General features: G+C 42.0%; 1 long non-coding RNA gene and 1 other non-coding gene across 2 annotated transcripts; one reads left to right on the top strand and one right to left on the bottom strand.

Annotated features, from left to right (window-relative positions):
* Positions 1-4,796: 4,796 nt before the first annotated feature.
* LOC120639056 lies at positions 4,797-20,222 on the top strand. Its single transcript, XR_005661231.1, has 4 exons — positions 4,797-4,918; positions 11,576-11,639; positions 18,663-18,734; positions 19,805-20,222. It is a non-coding gene; the product is annotated as an uncharacterized LOC120639056 (long non-coding RNA).
* Positions 8,402-8,539, bottom strand: LOC114809642. The gene has a single exon (XR_003757418.1). It is a non-coding gene; the product is annotated as a small nucleolar RNA SNORA7 (small nucleolar RNA).
* Positions 20,223-20,632: the final 410 nt, after the last annotated feature.

Genomic DNA, 20,632 nt, shown 5'->3' with positions numbered 1-20,632 from the left:
GGAAGATGATATCTATCCGGGCTGCATGATAAAAAAAAAAAGTCAATCCAGATATGTGGATATTCCAGGTAACTGAGCTTTTCTCGTTTTTTTTCCAAATAGTTCAACCTATATATCACCTGCTAATTCATGCCAGTGGTGTTGGGGGATATATCAATCAAGCCATCGATCATATTTATTAAGCACTTATTGTGTGAAAAGCACTGTTCTAAGAAGTGGAAGAAAAAAATATGAGTTGGTAGATATATTCCCTTCATGAAGTTTACAGTCTGGGAGACAGGAATCAAAATAATTTACAGCTATGTACTTAAGTGCTATGAGGCTGAGGATGCACCGGTGATGTAGTATTGAGAGGGAGTACAGGAAATGAGGTCTTAGTTGGCCAAGACCTTTTCGAGGACATGTGTTTTAATAAAACTTAGATGTTGGGGAGAATGATGGTCTGTAGGTTATGAAGGGGAAAGGAGTTCCAGGCCAAGTGCAGGGATATTGACAAAGAGTGGGCTGTGACTTAGATGAGCCCCTCTCAGGGTTGCACCGGGAGAGTTTCCAGTACCCTACCGGTCTCATCTATGGGAGGTACAGTCAAGCAGAGGCATATCCATTCCATTCCTAGCTCGGGCAGTGGTTAGCCAGTGGCAGGCAATCTGCTACAAGTCAAAACTCATGGGCAGCAGCAGCGTGGGAGAGAGTCGAGGGCGGAGACTCAAATTTACTGGGCCGAAGGAGGCAATGGTATACCACTTCTGTATCTTTACCAAGAAAACTCTGTGGATCCACTACCAGAATGATATAGATGGTGGTGGGGCGTTGTGGGAGAGATGTGTCCATGGTGTCACTATGGGTCGGAGATGACTCGACGGCATAAGACAAGACAAGAGATAGACGAAATTGAGGTACGGTATGTTAGTGTTAGAGGAGCAAAATGAAAGTACTGGGTTGTAGAAGGAAATCAGCGAGTTGAGAAAGGAGAGGGTGAAGTGATTGAGTGCTTTAAAATTGATGCTAAGGAGTTTCTGTTTGATGAACCACTGGAGGTTATTAACAGTAATTATAATAGTAATGGTATTTGTTAAGTGCTTACTATTTGTCAAGCAATGTTCTCAGCGTTGGGGTAGATACAAGATAATCAGGTTGGACACAGTCCCACATGGGGCTCACAATCTTAATCCCCATTTTACAGATGAGGTAACATGGCAAAGAGAGGTTAAGTGACTTGCCCAAGGCCACACAGAAATGAATGGCTGAGTCAGGGTTAGAATCCAGGTCCTTCTGACTCCCAGGACCATGTTCTATCCACTAGGCCATGCTGCTCTTGAGTAATGGGGAAACATGGACTGAATGGTGGGTTTTTTTGGAAAAATGATCCAGGTGGCAAAGTATGGACTGATGTGTAGAAATACAGGAGGCAGGGAAGTCAGCAAGGAGGGGCTGCAATAATCAAGGTGGGATAGGATACATGTTTGGATCTGCATGGTAGTAATTTAAATAGAAAACAAAGTGGATTTTAGTGGTGGTGTATAAGTAGAACTGACAGGATTTTGTTAGAGATTGACTATATGGGTTGAATGAGAGATATGAGTCTAAGATAATACCAAAGTTATGGGTTTGTGAAACAGAGAGGTTAGTGGCGCTGTCTACAGAGATGGGAAAGTCAGGGGAGGACAGGATTTGGGTGACAAGGAGTTCTATTTTGGAAAACAATCTATCAAGCAGTAGTATTCAGTGGGCATTCACGCTGTGCAAAGCACTGGTGCTTGGGAGGGTACCATGGGGTGAGTAGATATATATTTATGTTCTTAGTTTTAAATTGTGATAATAATAAAATAATATCCACTGGTGTGTGGCTTGCTCTATAAAGAGTAATCCTTCAATAAATATTATTGGTTGATTGATTGATTGAAATGACCAATGTGAGATCTACAGAACAAGTTGCATTTTCTGCCCTTAAAAGTAGAACAATACTGTGCTAATAGAGTTGTCCCATACAGAACGGTTTTCAGGTTTGCTTCTGAACATCCGGGTCTTCCAAGCCTTTAGGTTCAAGGGAAAGCAGCCCCTCTTCTGAATGCTGCCTGTAATGTCTCAATTAAGCGGTCATACTATTTCGACAAGTCACTTCACTTCTCTGTGCCTCAGTTACCTCATCTGTCAAATGGAGATTAAGATTCTGAGCCCCATGTGGGACAATTATAATCATATATGTATGATTATAATTGTCATATTATTATTATATAACATATATTATATAACATTATATATAACATCATATTATTATATAACATATAATATATTATATATAATATAATATATATTATAATCAGTTATAACTGGGTCAGTTATAATCCAAATTTAACTGATAACTGGATAATCAGTTATCCAGGCCAATTTCCTTGTATCCACCCCAGCACTTAGTAGTAAGTGCTCAACTAATACCAGAATTATCATCATCTCAGCAGTTATATACATACTGTATATAACTGAATAATCATACATCAGTTATGTATGATATACATTATATGTCAGTTATATAGCATTATAATCAGTTATATATCAGTTATATGTATATATATAAATACATATTGATAATTATACATAATCAACATAATTCTATTTATTTATATTGATGCTATTGATGCCTGTTTACTTGTTTTGATATCTAGACGGTGAACCCGTTATGGGCAGGGATTGTCTGTTCCTGAATTGTACTTTCCAAGCGCTTAATACAGTGTTCTGCAACAGTAAGCACTCAATAAATGTGATTGAATGAATGAATAAATGAATGACAGGGACTGTGTCCAACCTGATTAGCTTGTATTTACCCCAGTTCTTAGAACAGGGCTTGACATATAGTAAGTACTTAACCAATACCAAAATGTAAGGTTCCATGTTAGGTTGTTACATTTTGCACTGCAAAACCCTGTGGCAAAATCCCTTAGAAATAATATGACAAATGGGCAGTTTTAGATAGCTATTGATTGATTGTCTCATAGTTTAAATTGTTAGGTCATCAAATTCCCTGAGCAGGGGCAGTGCCGGGGAGGAGGGAGGTGGAACTTTCCCTGAAGCTCCCTAGAAGAAAGAGACTCACATGTGGGGGTGGAATGTCCAACAGGGCCAAACATGCACACGTAATGTCCATCGCAGTCGCTGTTGGGACAGGGAAGCAGGAAACTTTTTTTTTAATGGTATTTATTAAGCTCATATTATATGCCAGGCACTGTAGTAAGTGCTGGGGTAGATACAATTAATTAGGATGGACACAGTCCCTGTCCCACTTAATCCCCATTTTACAGATGGGGTAATTGAGACACAGAGGAGTTAAGTGACATGCCTAAAGCTGTACAGCAGACAAGTGGCAGAGCTGGAATTAGAACCTAGATCTTTCTGACTCCCAGGCCCATGCTCTATCCACTAGGGCCTCGTGGTTTCTACCATACCCCAGACCCTGAGGGTTCAGGCCACTGGAAATCTGTCTCCCACTGTTCAGAGTGGAGTAAGGAGGAAAGCCAAGTTCACCTGACCCTTCATTCTCTTTTTCTTTTCATTAAAAACCCCAATGAAAAACAAATCCAGCTTTCATTTTTCTCTTTCCCAAGCAGAAAAATCACTTGACACCCATCCAATATCTGCACCGAGGCTACAGGGAGGAGGGCAACAGGCTGACATCAAATTGCCTCATAGAACTGTCAGGGGGAGATAGCGCGATGTTGGATCATAGATCAACACATTGGCCTCAGCACCGATAGGCCTGATAGGATGCCCAGACAAATTTATATCAACCAGCACCTGTTATCCAAATCGCAACCTCATTGATATCCAAATCACACCCTCATTGATCTGTTCGTAACTGTGCTTCACCACCATCTTTAAATCATTGAATCTGCCTCTTAAACTGTGGGCCCCCCACCCTCTACAGTTCTTCATAATGCAGCTGCTTCAGTATCCTGCTGTCGTCCATTCTCTTCACAATTCCTGCCCAGTGGTGCTGTCTTGCCGTGATCATTACATCCATATTGGGATGCCGGCTGCATTTCAGGATCACATTGTTGGTAATCTTGTCCTGTCATTTAATGTTGAGTGAGGTTCTCAGGTGGCAATCTTCCAGTTTTATACCTTCTCCTTTCAAATCCACCAGACCATGGCTTTCACCATCTTTAAAGCCCTCCAAAAACCTCACCTCCTTCAAGAGGCATTGCCCACCTCTGCCACTTGCCTGCTGTGTGACCTTGGGCAAATCTCTTAATGTCTCGGGGCCTCAGTTCTCTCATCTGTAAAATGGAGATTCAGAATCTGTTCTCCCTTCTACTAATAATGTGGGAGCTGATGATCTTGTATCTTCCCCACTGCTTACTACAGTGCTTGGCATATAGTAAATGCTTAAAATACCACTATTATTAATGTTATTATTGTTACATTGTTATTATTTTAAAGCATATAGAATAATCATTTTTAATGGCAAAATAATTCTACCCTTTTTGTCTTAAGCCTTGGTGTAAAAGCAAAAAGCCACTCAAACCTTGCATTTTTATGCTTTCACTAGTAGAGTTCTTTTCTCTCCTACTTAGACTGTGTGCCCCATGTGGGACATGAACTGCTTCTGACCTGATTATCAGATACCTTCCCCATGGATATTACAGTCCCTGGCACACAGTAAGTGCTCTACAAATATAACAATTATATCAATAATAACAACTTAGAGTCCTTCACTGAGAAGTGACTAGCTCATTCACTGATGCACTATTCTTCTCAGGAAAGGCACAAGAGAGAGACAGAGACAAGGAGAGAGCTTCATCATCAGAATGTTTTACAAGTGTGGAAACTGAAGTCCACAAAGTAGTGTGACTTGACATGAAATCTGCACTTGAAAGCCAAGCTAATAAAACTGCGGGTTCCCATAATAGTCTTCTATCATCAGGTCAGTATTTCTCGTTCCACAGAAACAAAGGCACTGTAATAAGCACCTGGCAGAGTTTAATGGGAACCAACGTGGCTTAGGGGAACAAGCCTGGGCCTAGGAGTAAGAATGCTTGGTCCTAATCCTGATTCTGCCACTTGCACACTGTGTGACATTGGGTAAGTAACTTAACTTCTTTGTGCCTCAGTTTTCTCAATTGTAAAATGGGAATTCTATACCTGTTAATAAATAATTATGGTATTTGTTAAGCACTGTGTATTGTGCCAAGCGCTGTTCTAAGCGCTGGGGTAGATATAAGTTAATCAGGTTGGACTCAGCCCCTGTTCCACATAGGGTTTACAGTCTTAATCTCCATTTTACAGATGGAGATTACTGAGGCAGAGAGGACTGAAGTGACTCCCCCAAAGTCACACAGCAGACATGTGGCAGAGCCAAGATTAGAACCTAGGTTCTTCTGAATCCCAGGCCTGTGCTCTATTCAATAAGACAAGCTGCTTGTCTACCTGTTCTTCCTGCTACTTAGTCTGTGGGACAGCGACTGGGTCCTACCTAATTAACTCATCTCTACTCCAGTGCTTAAAGCAGTGCTTGACACGAAGTAAGTACTAAACAAATATAATGATAATAATATCATTATAAGAATGCATTATTATCATCATCGTATTAACCTGTGGAAGTTACAGAATTTGAACTCAGAATGCAAATCAGTCCATTGATGTGTGATGTGCTATGCAGCTGGGACATTAATAATAATAATGATGGTATTTGTTAAGCACTTATTATGTGCCAAGCACTGTTCTAAGCACTGGTAAATACAAAGTTATCAGATTGTCCCACGTGGGGCTCACAGTCTTAATCCCCACTTGACAGATGAGGTAACTGAGGCACAGAGAAGTGAAGCGACTTGACCAAAGTCACACAGATGACAAGTGGCAGAGCCGGTATTAGAACCCACGACTTCTGACTCCCAAATCCGGACTCTTGCCACTAGGTCATACTGCTCTCAGTATGAGCAGCATGGCATAATGGATAGAGCACGGGTCTGGAGTCAGAAGGTCACGGGTTCTAATCTTGTCTGTTGTGTGTCTATGGGCAAGTCATTTTACTTCTCTGTGCCTCAGTTACCTCATCTGTAAAATGCAGATTGTGAATGTGGGACAGGGACTGTGTCCAGCCCAATTTGCTTGTATCCACCCCAGCGCTCAACTAAGTGCTCAACCAATACCAGAATTATCATCATCTCAGCAGTTTTTGAAAACAAAGTTAGAAAACAAAGTAATTGAGCTCATCTTGGCCTCAGCTCCTTCACAAGAAAAGAAACTATGAGAAAAACGAAGTCCAAAAATGTTCTTTTCCCCAGAGACCTATTATCAGTGGCATGGCCAATGATCAAAATTTCTCATGCACTCTACACCTGCAGTGTGGTGTGTGAGGGAAGCTTGGCTCTGTCTGCTCATCAAGACCAGGAAGACCTCCCGAGTTGTGTTCTCTACTCTCCAGTTGTCTTGTGGAATGAAAAAATATTTAAATCCAAATTTACTTATGGTTATAAAAAGTCACCTAGGGATTCTAGATTCATCTGATTATCCTGTGTTTTGTCTTCTGGGCTCCAAGAAAATGGACTTAATTTCATCCAGGTGACTGCCCAGTAAATATAATCTTGTCTTAACTGGTGTTACCTTGACCTCTACTTGTGAAGTCTGTTTCGTGGTCTACATTTCTAGAGAATCCCATTTTCCATATCACTTTCCAAGGTTTAATTATGGCAACAAATGAATACAGGGAAAGGTTCCAACTGTGAAGTGGCATGAGAAATTATGGATTTTGGGCCTGGGCCAATATCTTCTCTCTAAACTAGAAGCCCCTGAAAAATTAGCCCACTATTCACAAGGAATGGTGGCATGATGTACATTACACAAAAAATAAAACAGTAACACCAACTCTTCTTAATCAGCCAATCAATGGTAGTTGTTGAGCACTTATTTTGTGCATAGCACTGTACTGAATGTTTGGGAGAATACATTAGAGCTGGTAAACCTGATCCCTACCCTCAAGGACCTTACATTCTAGCAGGGGAGACAGACATTAAAATAAATTACAGGTCAGAGAAAAAAAGTATAAGATTATGTACACACTTGCTGTAGATGGGGGTTGGGTGGGTAACTAAGTGCTTAAGGGGTGAGAATAATTGCAGGATAAGGCAGTAGGGAGGGAGTTTCGGCAAAGGCATCTCCATTTCCGTTGGAGGCTTAGAAATACCCTGAATACATATGAATGAGACAAATGCTTTTTTAAAAGGGAATTATTCAGGAGAAAATCCATTCTTGCTCCACACCTGTGTTAAACAAGGAACCAGTCTAATGTTAGCAGGGATTCACTCAACGGGCCCAAGACTATTGTATTTTGTTCTTGCTTTTTTGCCATGAATAATTAACTATCTCCAGACCCTTTGATGTCTGCCGGCCCACTTGACTGGGAGAAGCATTTTAGATATTTCACTGCTTGTAGCACAAGCCTCTGCCCATTACCACTGAGGCGGCCTCGTGGCAGACTTGCTGAAGGGAGCTGTCTGGGTTCTTAAATGAGAGGTGTAAGCTCCTTGTAGTCAGGGAATGTGGCTTAATGGAAAGAGCACAGGCTTGGGAGTCACAGGACGTGGGTTCTAATCCCAGCTCCATCACTTGTCTGCTGTGTGACCTTGGGCAAGCCATTTAACTTCTCTGTGCCTCAGTCACTTCATCCATAAAAATAGAGATTAAGACCTTGGGAAAGCCATTTAACTTCTCTGTGCCTCAGATATTTCATCTATAAAAATAGAGATTGACTGTGAGCCCCATGAATGACAACCAAACTACCCTGTATCTACCTCAGGGCTTAGTAAGCGCTTAACAAATAACATAAATATTATTATTCATTCAGGCAGTCTATTTACTGAGTGCTTATCATGTGCAGAGCACTGTATGAAGGACCTGGCAGAGTTTAATATAACAATAAACAGACACATTCCCTGCCCACAACAAGCTTACAATCATGAGACTTGTTGTTGTCTTATGCTGCTGAGTCGTGTCCAACCCATGACGATGCCTTAGACACATCTCTTCCAGAACGCTCCACTTCCACCTGCAATCATTCTGGTAGCATATCCATTGAGTTTTCTTCATAAAAATACGAAAGTGGTTTACCACTGCCTCCTTCCACGCAGAAAACGAGCCTCCATCCTCAACTCTCTCCCATGCCACTGCTGCCCTGCACAGAAGAGTTTTGACTTGTAGTTCAATTCAATAGTATTTATTGAGCGCTTACTATGTGCAGAGCACTGTACTAAGCGCTTGGAATGAACAAGTCGGCAACAGATAGACAGTCCCTGCCGTTTGACGGGCTTACAGTCTAATCGGGGGAGACAGACAGACAAGAGCAATGGCAATAAATAGAGTCAAGGGGAAGAACTTCTCGTAAAAACAATGGCAACTAAATAGAATCAAGAATTGTAGCAGATTGTCTTCCACTCACTAGCCACTGCCCAAGCTAGTAATGGAATGGATAGGCCTCTGCTTGACTCTCCCTCCTGTAGATGTGACTGGTAAAATACTGGAAACTCTCCAGGTGCAACCTTGAGAGGGGAGTCATAAGACTACATAGGATTAAAAACAAAATTTTTTAATTTTAAATGAAAGAGACCAAGGCAGTCTAGAAACACCCAAAGTCCAAGTAATGGTACCATAACAATGTCCAATGATTGTATTTGAAAGAGGACAGATTTTTGCAGCTATTCAAAGGGACAAGTACTGAATTAGTGACCAAATCATGTAACCTCTGCCCGTTACCACCTGACGTGACCTCAAGGCAGGAGTAATGGTAGGAAGCTGTCTGGGATTATAAATGAAAGAGGATACTCAACATTGTCAGTCCCTCACTCTAGAAATCAAGTGCCTTGCGGGAAGGGAACATGTCTATCAAATTTGTTATAGCGTATGCTCCAAAACGCTTAATAGAGTGTCCTGCACCTGGTAAGCAATCAATCAACATGATTGATGGATTGATTGGGGGCAGAGTTGGGAAGAGTTGCTCCTGACCACCAGACAGGAAATATCAGGCAAAGTCAGAAGCTGGGGCAAATGGTTGGGGCTTCTGAAATTCCTTTACTTCTTTTCCCCTTGGGCGCATGGCACCTCCTGACACCCCATACAACAATTGATGAGTCAATCATTGAGATTTAATGAGTGCTTTACTGTGTGCAGATCACTGTATTAAGTGCTTGGAAGAGTTCATAGACTCAAGGAACTTACAGTTCATAGAGAGAAGCACAGAGATTCAGTTGTACCCCATGATACAGCATTACATGTACCTCAGAAATGTGGCTGCACCTTGGACTGCTGTATCATGCAGTATGTTTGTTACATAAATTTAAATGGTTAAATTGTTGTTAAATTTCTTAATTTGTTAAATTCCTCTCCAGAGCCAGCACTGATATGATGATCTATTTCTATAGGGAAGTATTAAACCTCTTACCTCATTTGAGAAACAGCATGGCATAGTAGATACAGCACGTGCATGAGAGTCAGAAGGTCATGGGTTCTAATCCTGGCTCTGCCACTTGTCTGCAGTGTGACCATGGGCAAGTCACTTCACTTCTCTGGGCTTCAGTTTCCTCATCTGTAAAGTGGGGATTGAGACTGTGAGCCCCATGTGGGACAGGGACAGTGTCCAAACCGATATGATTGTATCCACCCCAGTGCTTAGTACAGTGCCTGACAAATAGTAAGTGCTTAACAAATACCATAATTATCATTATTATTATTATTTATTCCCCTTCCTTGATTCTAGGTGATTTTCTGATCCTCTGTATCCCCAAATCAGTCTTTTCCTCCTCTTTCACCCCTTCTTATTACAGTATAAGGGCACCCCATGATATGGTAGGTATATTTTCCTCAAAAATGTGGCTAAATTGTAAATGGTTGTATGCAACATGTCACATGTTGCAGTTTCTATTAATCTCCCAAAGGCTTCCTGAATACAGGTTCTTAATAAGTGCTATTGATTGATTAATTAAAAAGGATAAATCCATCAATGGTATTTATTGAGCACTTTCTGTGTGCAGAGCACCGTTCTAAATGCTTGGAAGGGGACATGTCAAGAGTCGGTAGACATTACCCTGCCCACAAAGAGCTTACAGTCTAGAGGAAGGATACAGTTTAGAGCTTAAGTCCTGGAGTAGCCTGTAGAGGAGACATTTCAGGACATCAGTTTTAACTGGGATATCAGCATTTGCACCAGTACAACAATTCATAGATTGACTAATAAGGGAAGCCACCAAAATTGAAAAGAGACTAACAAGCCTGAACAGAAGACATTGTAGTCATTCATTCATTCAATTGTATTTATTGAGAGCTTACCGTGCGCAGAGCACTGTACTAAGCGCTTGGAAAGTACAATTCACCAGCAAATAGAGACAATCCCTACCAGCAATGGGCTCACAGTCTAGAGAGTCATCAAAACACCATCCACAGTGATGGGAAAGTCAGGGAGAGGACAGGGTTTGGAGGGAAGATCAGGAGCTCAGTCTTGGACTTAAGTTTAGATGGAGGGAGTACATCCAGGAGGAAATGCCCCAAAGGCAAGAGGAGATGTGAGCCTGGAGGGAGGGAGAGAGACCAGGGGAGGAGATATAGATTTGGGTATCATCCACGTAGAGATGATAGTCAAAATCTCTCCCAGTATTGGAAGCTTATTCTGGATCATCAAGACCTTGGGAAATTGGCAACCTAACCATGAAATTTTCCATAGGTCCTCCCCGCAACCCTCAACACAGGGCCCTTTTATCAAAATTCTATGTGAACACCAAGACATTAAAGATGACAGGCATCAGTAAATTCCAGGGTCAACATGATACTAATTGGGTGAGCATCATAATATTCATTCAGTCATTCAATCGTATTTATTGAGCACTCACTGTGTGCAAAACACTGTACTAAGTGCTTGGGAGAGTACACTATAAAAATAACCAGACATGTTCCCAACCCACAACAAAACTAGACAATAAAGTCAAATTTAAGAGTCCACAAAGAACCCTGCTTAAAAATCATGATATATAAAAATTGATTTTGGTGTCAGTGAATTTTACTGAACCCAGTAAGACTCAATCCTCCACCTGCCATGTTCAATCAGACCTATTAGAGATTGAGATCATTTTAGATTTATTTTATCTGTCAATGCCAATCCTACCCTGAGTTTTTGTGCCAAATATCTACTAGATCCATGACCCAAGAAAAACCTGAAAGGAATATGACCACAGATCTTCAATTTAAAGTAACATTTTCTGCAAAGTTGGAAGTAGTGGTTTTTTTTTTTTTTAGAAAGAATGGAACACAGTTCAAAAGCATAATTTATGGTTGACTGGATTTAAACAGCATAATGAAAAACTTGTGTGGGTTTTATATTTTGGATATAAAGAGCAAGTCAGCCCCCATGTACCCCTTCTTACATCCTGCATTAAGAACAAGCCAGAAACTTTAATGAAGTTAAAGACTCAGAGAAGCTTTTGCCATTTCCTCTGGGAAATGGGGCTCACTGTCAGGAGCCCTTCTGATAGCTTTGATTTCCTTTCCTTTAAATTTGTCCAATTATTCCTTCCTGTTCACTATGCTTCTTATTTTCAAGGTTCAGCTGTGCGTCAATACGTATAAAAGCATGCTCTTCATTGCCGACTGCTCCAATTATTCATGTGAGTAAAACTCCTCAACCTAATGAACATTTATTTAGCTCCTGGAAGGATTGTGAATTGTAATTTCTTAGATATTTGAAACAATCCCTGGTTTACCTTCACCAACCTTTGGCAAGAGTATTTGATGCGTTGGTATTTATGGACATCATTTTTTTGCGGTGGGCTAGACCATATAATATCTGTGTTTCAATCAATTGAATTTTATTTTGAAAAAAAAATTCATCCACTAAGAATCAAATGGTGGTATCTGATCAAGGCATTAAATCTCCAACATATCTTTAAAAACAAGTCACCACCTGTTGCCAAATTAAAGCTCTTCCATCGACAACATACTGGTGTCCATGTAAGAGAGCTCACCCACACAACTGCACACATGCCTATCATGGTATTACTGGGTATTACCCAGAGAACGAGCTGAAAAGTGAAGAGATGCCACTTACAGGATTAAGAGCTATTGGACTGTAGCCACCCCATCGCCACACATTTTCATCCCCAACCAGTGGTTGTCTCTTCCCCCAGCAAAAGAGTCGAGAGAAAAACCAAGAACCAGGGACTGGCACAGATCCTTGGAGACTAGGCTCCAGAGACCAACACTATTATTTCTCAAGCCCCCTTTTTACCACTCTCAATGTCCCATGCTTCTCTCTGACTCCATCCTGGAGGCAGGTTTCCTCCGCTCCAAAATTTTTCAGGGTAGTGTGGGACAACCCTGAGGTGTGTGTAATCTGGAGAGGTGAGGCAGTATTCTTCTCACTCCATGACTGCTGCTAAATTTTTCCTGGCACTCAATTATATAGTTCCATGGATTTATTATTATTATTACTAATAATAATAATGGGCATTTGTTAAGTGCTTACTATGTGCCAGGTACTGTTCTAAGTGCTGGGTAGATAGAAGCTAATCAGGTTGGACAGAGTCCATGTCCCACAAGGGGCTTAGAGTCTTAATCCCCATTTTACAGATGAGGGAAATGAGGCACAGAGAAGTAAAGTGACTTGTTCGAAGTCATGCAGCAAACAGGTGGCAGAACTGGGATTAGAATCCAGGACCTCTTGACTTCCAAGCCGGTGCTCTATCCACTAGACCATGCCACACGTTCTGGAGATGATAGGTTTGTGCAGGTCCTGTTACAATCGGATTGTTCTTCTTTTCTGTTGCCACTGAACTCACTTGATACTTCCTTCACTCCTGTCATTTCCTTACCCCATCCTCCTCCTCCTTCCAGTACCCTCATCAAAACATATAGTTTGAGGTCCCTAAACATTGGCTACACACCCTTCCAACCTTAATGTCAGTTACCCTAACGACCCCTATCAGGCATACAGTGGGTGTGCTTTTTATTTATTCATAATAATATTGATGTTGGTATTTGTTAAGCGCTTACTATGTGCAGAGCATTGTTCTAAGCTCTGGGGTAGATATAGGGTAATCAGGTTGTCCCACGTGAGGCTCACATTTCATCCCCATTTTACAGATGAGGTAACTGAGGCACAGAGAAGTTAAGTGACTTGCCCACAGTCACACAGCTGACAAGTGGTGTGACCAGGATTCGAACCCATGACCTCTGACTCCCAAGCCCGGATCTTTCCACTGAGCCATGCTGCTTCTCTATCCTTTGGATGTTTGCATGATTTTATGTTCTTTTCCACTTTTCTCTCAATTGCATAAAAATATCATTTAATGAGTTAAATTTATTAACCTCTCACTCTGGGTAAAGTTCAATACTGAGCATTTGGGAAATTATAAGAGAAGCATCATGGCCTAGTGGAAGGAGAACGGGCCTGGGAGTCTGAGGGGATGGTTCCTAATCCCAACCTTGCTACATGTCTGCTGGGTGAACTTTGGCTATTCACTTTATGTCTCGGTGCCTCAGTTTCCTCCTCTGTAAAATGGGGAGTAATCCTGCTTCCCTGCTTAGATTGTGAGCTCCGTGTGGGGCAGGGACTGTGACCAAACTGATTAACTTGTATCTACCACAGTGCTGGGGATATAGTAAGCACTTAAATACTAAAATCATAAATTATAATTGTTATAATTAGTTGACATGATCCCTTCCCTTCAAGGAGCTCATCATCATTCTGAGAGACAATACTGAAGTAAATTTGATGGGGACTGATCTACTCTCTCATTTCCACAACCCCTCAGTTTGAGAACTTTGTTACTTTCCTAACAGTCTTCTAATCTGTCCCTCTTCTGATTCACTGCACATGCTAAACCTCTTCCTGGAGGCCGGGAGATGAACGAGAAGGCTGAATGGGTGGAATGGAAGGGGCAAAACTAGAATGCTTAACTACTGATCAACTGTGAGAGCTGTAAAACAGGGAAGACTCAGGAATGACCCCGAGGTTGTGGTCTTCTGGGACAGGAAAACAAGTGATGGTGTGATATGTACATCATAATGTCAGTTAAGTGAGCAAAACCTAGACTACTTGTCACTCTTCAAACAATAGAGTGCTCAGTAAATACTATTAAAAATCAGTCTTTCCAAGGACCCACTCACCATCTTTGCCCAGATTTTGCCTTGGTGTCAGTGTATTACCGAGGTGGCAAAATTCAGGGATAGGATCTAGTGTGGATCATTCTATTCATTCAATCATATTTATTCTGTACTTACTGTGTTTCAAGTACAAGGCTTGCCAGATAGAGGATAATATATAACATCAGTCTACTTGAGACTAATTGTTCATCTAGAAGGCTCTGCTGAGTCTGAAGAGTGGTTCATAATTGTCTGCATGTCTTCTTGTTAGTGTGGGTGTGTGCCTCCAGAGCAAAGTCATCAGCTAATAGGAAAGCTTCATGGACCTAGAATAATGCTCTTAGCTTATTGAGTTGAAGGAGATTCCCAGAGAATCAGAATTGTTTCTTGACAGCAGCTTCACAATTCACTTTTGCCTTCTAGATTGTGGATGGGAGGACAAGATTAGAAAAAGCTTATCCACGACAGCAATGTTTTACTCCTTTGGTGATGAAATAGGTTCTTGATAAACCGTTCAGGGCAGGCATTTTTTTTTAATAGGTGCGAGAGTCAATGAGTATTGAAGAAGTCGAAGACTTTTGTGAGGGGCAGACTCACCATCTGGAAATGTTGGTATTTTTCCTTGTACTTCTCATGTATCTGATATCGAGCAGAGATCATGCCCTCTGGTCCCTGCTATGACCTGAAGCTGCATTGCAGTTCTGTGAGCCATGATTAACAGTGTTCTGGCTTGTCTTCTTGTCAGCAATAGAGAGCAGAAATGATAGTTCTACAGTTCAGCTTTTGTTATTATTGTCAATAATAATAATGATAATAATAAAAGTATTTAAGTGCTTATGATGTGCCTAGCACTGTTCTAAGCACTGAGGTAGATACAAGGTCATCAAGTTGTACCATGTGGGGCTCAGTCTTAATCCCCCGATTAATAATGTTGGCATTTGTTAAGCGCTTACTATGTGCAGAGTACTGTTCTAAGTGCTGGGGTAGATACAGGGTAATCAGGTTGTCCCATGTGTGGCTCAAAGTTAATCCCCATTTTACAGATGAGGTAACTGAGGCACAGAGAAGTTAAGTGGCTTGCCCGAGGTCACACAGCAGACAAGTGGCAGAGCCGGGATTAGACTGTAAACCCGTCAACGGGCAGGGATTTTCTCTATCTGTTGCCGAAGTATACATTCTAAGTGCTTAGTACAGTGCTCTGCACAAAGTAAGCGCTCAATAAATATTATTGAATGAATGAATGAATCCCCATTTTACAGATGAGGTAACTGAGGCACAGAGAAGTTAAGTGGCTTGCCTGAGGTCACACAGCAGACAAGTGGCAGAGCCAGAATTAGAACCCAAGTCTTCTGACTCCCAAGCCTGGGCTCTTTCCACTAAGCCACGCCGCTTCTCTATGTGCTTTTCCTTTTCTTTTTGAAGATGGTGATATTGGCAGCCTTACTGAAATCCTGTGCCTTCTCCTTGGTATTCCATATGATGAGGAAAAAGGTGGAGCTGATTGAGTAGGAAGGTAATTTCTCCCTGCTTGCAGATCTTGGCAGGTCAACCATCTGCTTCATAAGAGAAGTAGCATGGTACATGGGCGTGAATTCTAACCCTGGTTCCGCCACTTGTCTGCTGTGTGACCTTGTGAGACTCGCTTTGCTTCTCTGTGCCTCAGTTCCCCCAGCTGCAAAATGAGGTTTTAATACCTGTTCTCCCTCCTACTGAAACTGTGAACACCACGTGGGATGTGGACTGTGTCTAACCTGACTATCTTGTATCTAGGCCAGAGCTTGGTATTCATTCATTCAATTGTATTTATTGAGCGCTTACTGCATGCAGAGCACTGTACTAAGTGCTTGGAAAGTACGATTCGGCGACAGATAGAGACATCCCTACCCAACAGTGGTCTCACAGTCTAGAAGGAGAAGACAGACAACAAAACAAAACAAGTAGACAGGCAACACTACTTGGCATAGAGTAAGCAGTTAAATAGCACTACTATTTTAAGGTTTGCTTCAAATCTCAAGCTACACCAGTGGGGATATAACTTTTGCTCCAAAGGTATATGAAGAATAGCTAATAAATGATGTAAAAACCAGTACATTATCTAATGTGGGTTTTGTCCCAAATTATTGATTATTTTGATAATCATATAGGAAAGAGGTTGAGAAACTATTAACATTACAGGGTTCTGTTATTTGTTGTATAAATATCTATTTAGAGGCCTGAGAATAATAATTTCTCTTTTAAGTATATTTCTTCCATGACAGTGACTGAATTATTTCCCTTGTATTTTGAATAGTGCTGAAACCAGTATAATTTTAAATGACTGTTGCACACTATTTGCAGTTTATCTCAGTTTGTGCCAAAAATGACATATTTATTTAGGCATCTTCAATACTGTTAGATGAGATCTGGGACAGAGCTTACTATCAAACATGCTGCATGAGAAATTTAATATGCAATTTAAATTTAAACAAAGCCACCCTTTACAAAATCCATTTTTTTGTCTCAAGAGAAAATGAAGGATGAATGCAAAACACTTCCAGACGTTAATCATAGAATCACAGTGCCCTAGATTCCTTAATAGAAACACTAAGAACAAGGCCTCTATCTTAAACTGATGTAAATGTGAGAAAATGAAACATATAAAGCCAGTTTATATCATTGGAGGGTATGGATGATCATACCCTCCTGCACCTGAGTCATGGGTTTCTACCAATTAGAATCCATCCTGCTGCTCCCTTCAAGGAACAGCCAGTAGACTAAGAACAAAACTGGTCCGAGGGAGCTTCAGGATGGAGAAACAGTGGGATCAGAGAGAAGCTGGCAGGATGAGGTTTCCTCTGGCTGGATTTTCCTCTGGCCCACAGCAGAAGGATAATAATAATAGTAATAATGGTATTTGTTAAGCGCTATGTGCAGAGCACTGTTCTAAGCACTGGGGTAGATACAGGATACTCAGATTGTCCCACGTGGGGCTCACATTTTTTAATCCCCACTTTTGCAGATGAGGGAACTGACGCCCAGAAAAGTGAAGTGACTTGCCCAAGGTCACACAGCAGACAATTGGCGGAGCTGGGATTAGAACCCATGACCTCTGACTCCCCAGCCCTGGCTCTTTCCAGGATCTCTGGGAACGTCTCTGCCCAACAGTCTACCCACTCCACGGAGCCTGGGCTTGCCTTCCCATCCTCCTACTGGTGTGGGCTAGTGGACAGAGCATGGGCCTGGGACTCTGAAGGATCTGAGTTCCAATCTTGGCTCCGCCACTTGTCTGTTGTGTGACCTCGGGCAAATCTCTTCACTTCTCCGTGCCTCGGTTACCTCATCTGTAAATTGGGGGTGAAGATTGTGAACCCATGAGGGACAGAGACTGTGTCCAACCCGATTTGCTCATATTCACTCCAGTGCTTAGAACGGGGCTTAGCACATAGTAAGCATTTAACAAATACATTTTTTCCCCTTGCAGCATACATGGTTTCACCATAAATCTCTGGGCTACCAAAGGGCAACCACTGACACCAGTGGAGATAAGGGAAGGGTCACAAAAAACACAGAGGTGAAGTCCCTGGTGGTGGTGGCCAAGGGCTAGCTCCCTCCCTTCTGCTCAGTGCTTAAAGCATCCCTGATGAGGGAGCAGTAGAGATCATATATACCTACTCATTAGAATGCACTCTTCCAAGTGCTCAGTAATAATGTTGGTATTTGTTAAGCGCTTACTATGTGCAGAGCACTGTTCTAAGAGCTGGGATAGACGCAGGGGAATCAGGTTGTCCCACGTGGGGCTCACAGTCTTCATCCCCATTTTACAGATGAGGGAACTGAGGCACCGAGAAGTGAAGTGACTTGCCCACAGTCACACAGCTGACAAGTGGCAGAGCTGGGATTCGAACTCATGAGCCCTGACTCCAAAGCCCGTGCTCTTTCCACTGCACCACACTGCTTCAGTACAGTTCACTGCACACAGTGCATGCTCAAAAAATACCACTGATTGATTGATTGTAGTGTTAATAGTATTTCTTCAGTGTTTACTGTGTGCTTACTGAACTAAATTCTGGGAAGTAATACACTAGGAGGAATCAGGAAAATGTCATGAATCTGAAAAGGCTCCAGCCCAAATCCCTTCCTTCCAATACGGTATGGCAAGGGTGAAAGGAAAGTTTCCTTTCACTTGGAAAGACTTTTCTTCGCATCCTTCCTTGTTGCTAAACCCTCTTCCTCCTTGGTCCCCTCTTAGAATTAAGTTGTGCAGCAGCAAGGATCATGCCTTATTTTTCCCATGCGGTTGCCCTCACCAGTTATAACAGGATGCTCTGTATAAAGTTGGCATTTCAATAATGATGATAAGGATGGTGGTGGTGGTGACCATGATGATGCTTCTTCAGACATCAGGGAGGATCTGTAATGTCTACAGAATCAAAGAGCAGAGGAAACATGGTGGTGACTAGAAAGCCTGCTACCCAAAGGGAGGTCATTTTCAGAAAAGATATTCTAGGAAAATGGGATTTGGTTGTGTATAAATGTGTGTGTTCAACAAACACTCATATCCATTCCAGGCGCACCTATAAGAAAAATATGACCTCATGGAAAGACCATGGGACTGAGGGTCAGGAGACCTAGGTACCAAGGTATGTGGGTACCAAATCTGCCACTTGATTTTGAAGAAGGCACTTAATCTTTCTTGGCTCAGTTTCCAATCCTACACAGCCAGGGTAAGATAAATAACTGTCTCTCCCAACCTCTTAGATTGTGAGCCCTGTGTAAAGCAGGGACTGTGTCTGATCTCATCCTCTTATATCTACCCCAGTGTTTCTCAACATGCTTTTCCACATAGGAAGCACTTGAAACCGTGAAACAATGCAGAATTATGCGGAAAATTGAAATTGAATTATGAATCTCGATCAGGGCAGCAATACCAGGAGGAGAGCAAAGAAGGGATGGAACTGTGGCAAGGCTTGATCTGTGGTGGGGACAGTATCACTTGTTTTGGGAGTGATGGCTATTGGGGCTGGAAAAAGGGACAAGGGGAGCCAGGAAAGGGGAGAAGCAGCTTGGAACTGAGAAGAGATTTGCTGTACAGATCCAGTTTGATAGATTGCAGGCCTGGGGGTCAGGGAACCTGGGTTCTAATCCCAGCTCCACCACTTTCCTGTAAAATGATACTGGGCAAGTCGCTTAACTTCTTTGTGCCACAGTTTCCTCAACTGTAAAATTGAAGTTCAATACCTTGTCTCCTTCCTTTTCAGACTGTGAGTCCCATGGGGAACAGGGACTGGGTCCAACCTGATTATCTTGTATTTACTCCAGTGCTTGGCACATTGATTCATTCAGTGCAAAGCACTGTACTAAGCACTTGGGAGAGTAAAATATAACAAACAGACACATTCCCTGCCCACAATAAGCTTACAGTCTGGGTGGGGAGAAAGACATATTCTGCAATTATTAATTATTCCCCTCAGCATCTCATAGCTCTGACATTCTACTGATCTGAAGAGAAATCTAGGTCCAATGCCATGTCTTCTCAAAGCCTCAAACCTTGACTTATTCACAGATTTTCTGGGGTAGGGTGTTTGATTGGCTAGAATCACTAGAGGAAACAGAGGACTTCTGGCTTAACCATATAGTAACCTTACTGTATTAATATAGTAGTTTTTTATATGCCTTACAAGTTACGTGACATCTTGGTTTCTCAAAACAGTCCCTTCTCTGATATGCCTGTTTCCATTACGCATTTTGGATTGAACACAAGGCCTTATTATCGATTGTCCTTTTGATGACATACAACTGTCTGGCTGGAATGTAAGGCAATTTCCAAAGGAAGAGTTCGGAACACGGCCCCTACTTTGGTCCTTTGACAGAGTAATTTGAGTAAAATTGCAAGGATCTTACTCTATGTGCATATACACGAAGGATTTCCCGGTCAGTGATGATTCCCAATACTAACCAGCAGGCAGAGGTCCCAGATGGGGTTCACTTAGCTTTAGTTGCACTTAATAAGACCCATACTTTAGGGAGGTACAGGCTTCCCCATCCAACAGGCAGCCATGGTCTATGACCGCAAGCTCTGCAATCCAGCAGTCAGTGTCCTGCAAAAGTGACAAGCAACAAGGCCTAGAGGAAAGACCACAGGTCTGGGAGTCAGAGGACATTGGTTCTAATCCTGGCTCTTCCACATGCCTGCAGTGTGACCTGTTTACGGTGGTCAGTACCCAATTATAAAACCTATTTGTCAATTTTTGGTATTTATTGAGTACTACTGTGTGCAGAGCACTTCACAGGGTGGGTTGTGGAGATGTGGTATGTCAGTGGAAAAAGCACTGACCTGGAAGTCAGAGGACCTGAGTTCTACTCCCACTCTGGCAGCTGCCTGTTATGTGACCTTGGCTAAGTCACTTAGCTCATCTCTACCTCAGTTTCCTCAACTGTAAAATGGGGATTCAAAACCCGTTCTCCCTTCTACTTAGACTGTGAACACCATTTGGGACTGGGGCTATATCCTTTCTGATTAGCTTTGTATCTACTCCAG

This window comes from Ornithorhynchus anatinus, chromosome 2 (assembly GCF_004115215.2).
Source record: "Ornithorhynchus anatinus isolate Pmale09 chromosome 2, mOrnAna1.pri.v4, whole genome shotgun sequence".
Taxonomy (NCBI): domain Eukaryota; kingdom Metazoa; phylum Chordata; class Mammalia; order Monotremata; family Ornithorhynchidae; genus Ornithorhynchus; species Ornithorhynchus anatinus.
Note: the sequence above shows the minus strand (reverse complement) of the source record. Positions and strands in the feature narration are given on the sequence as shown.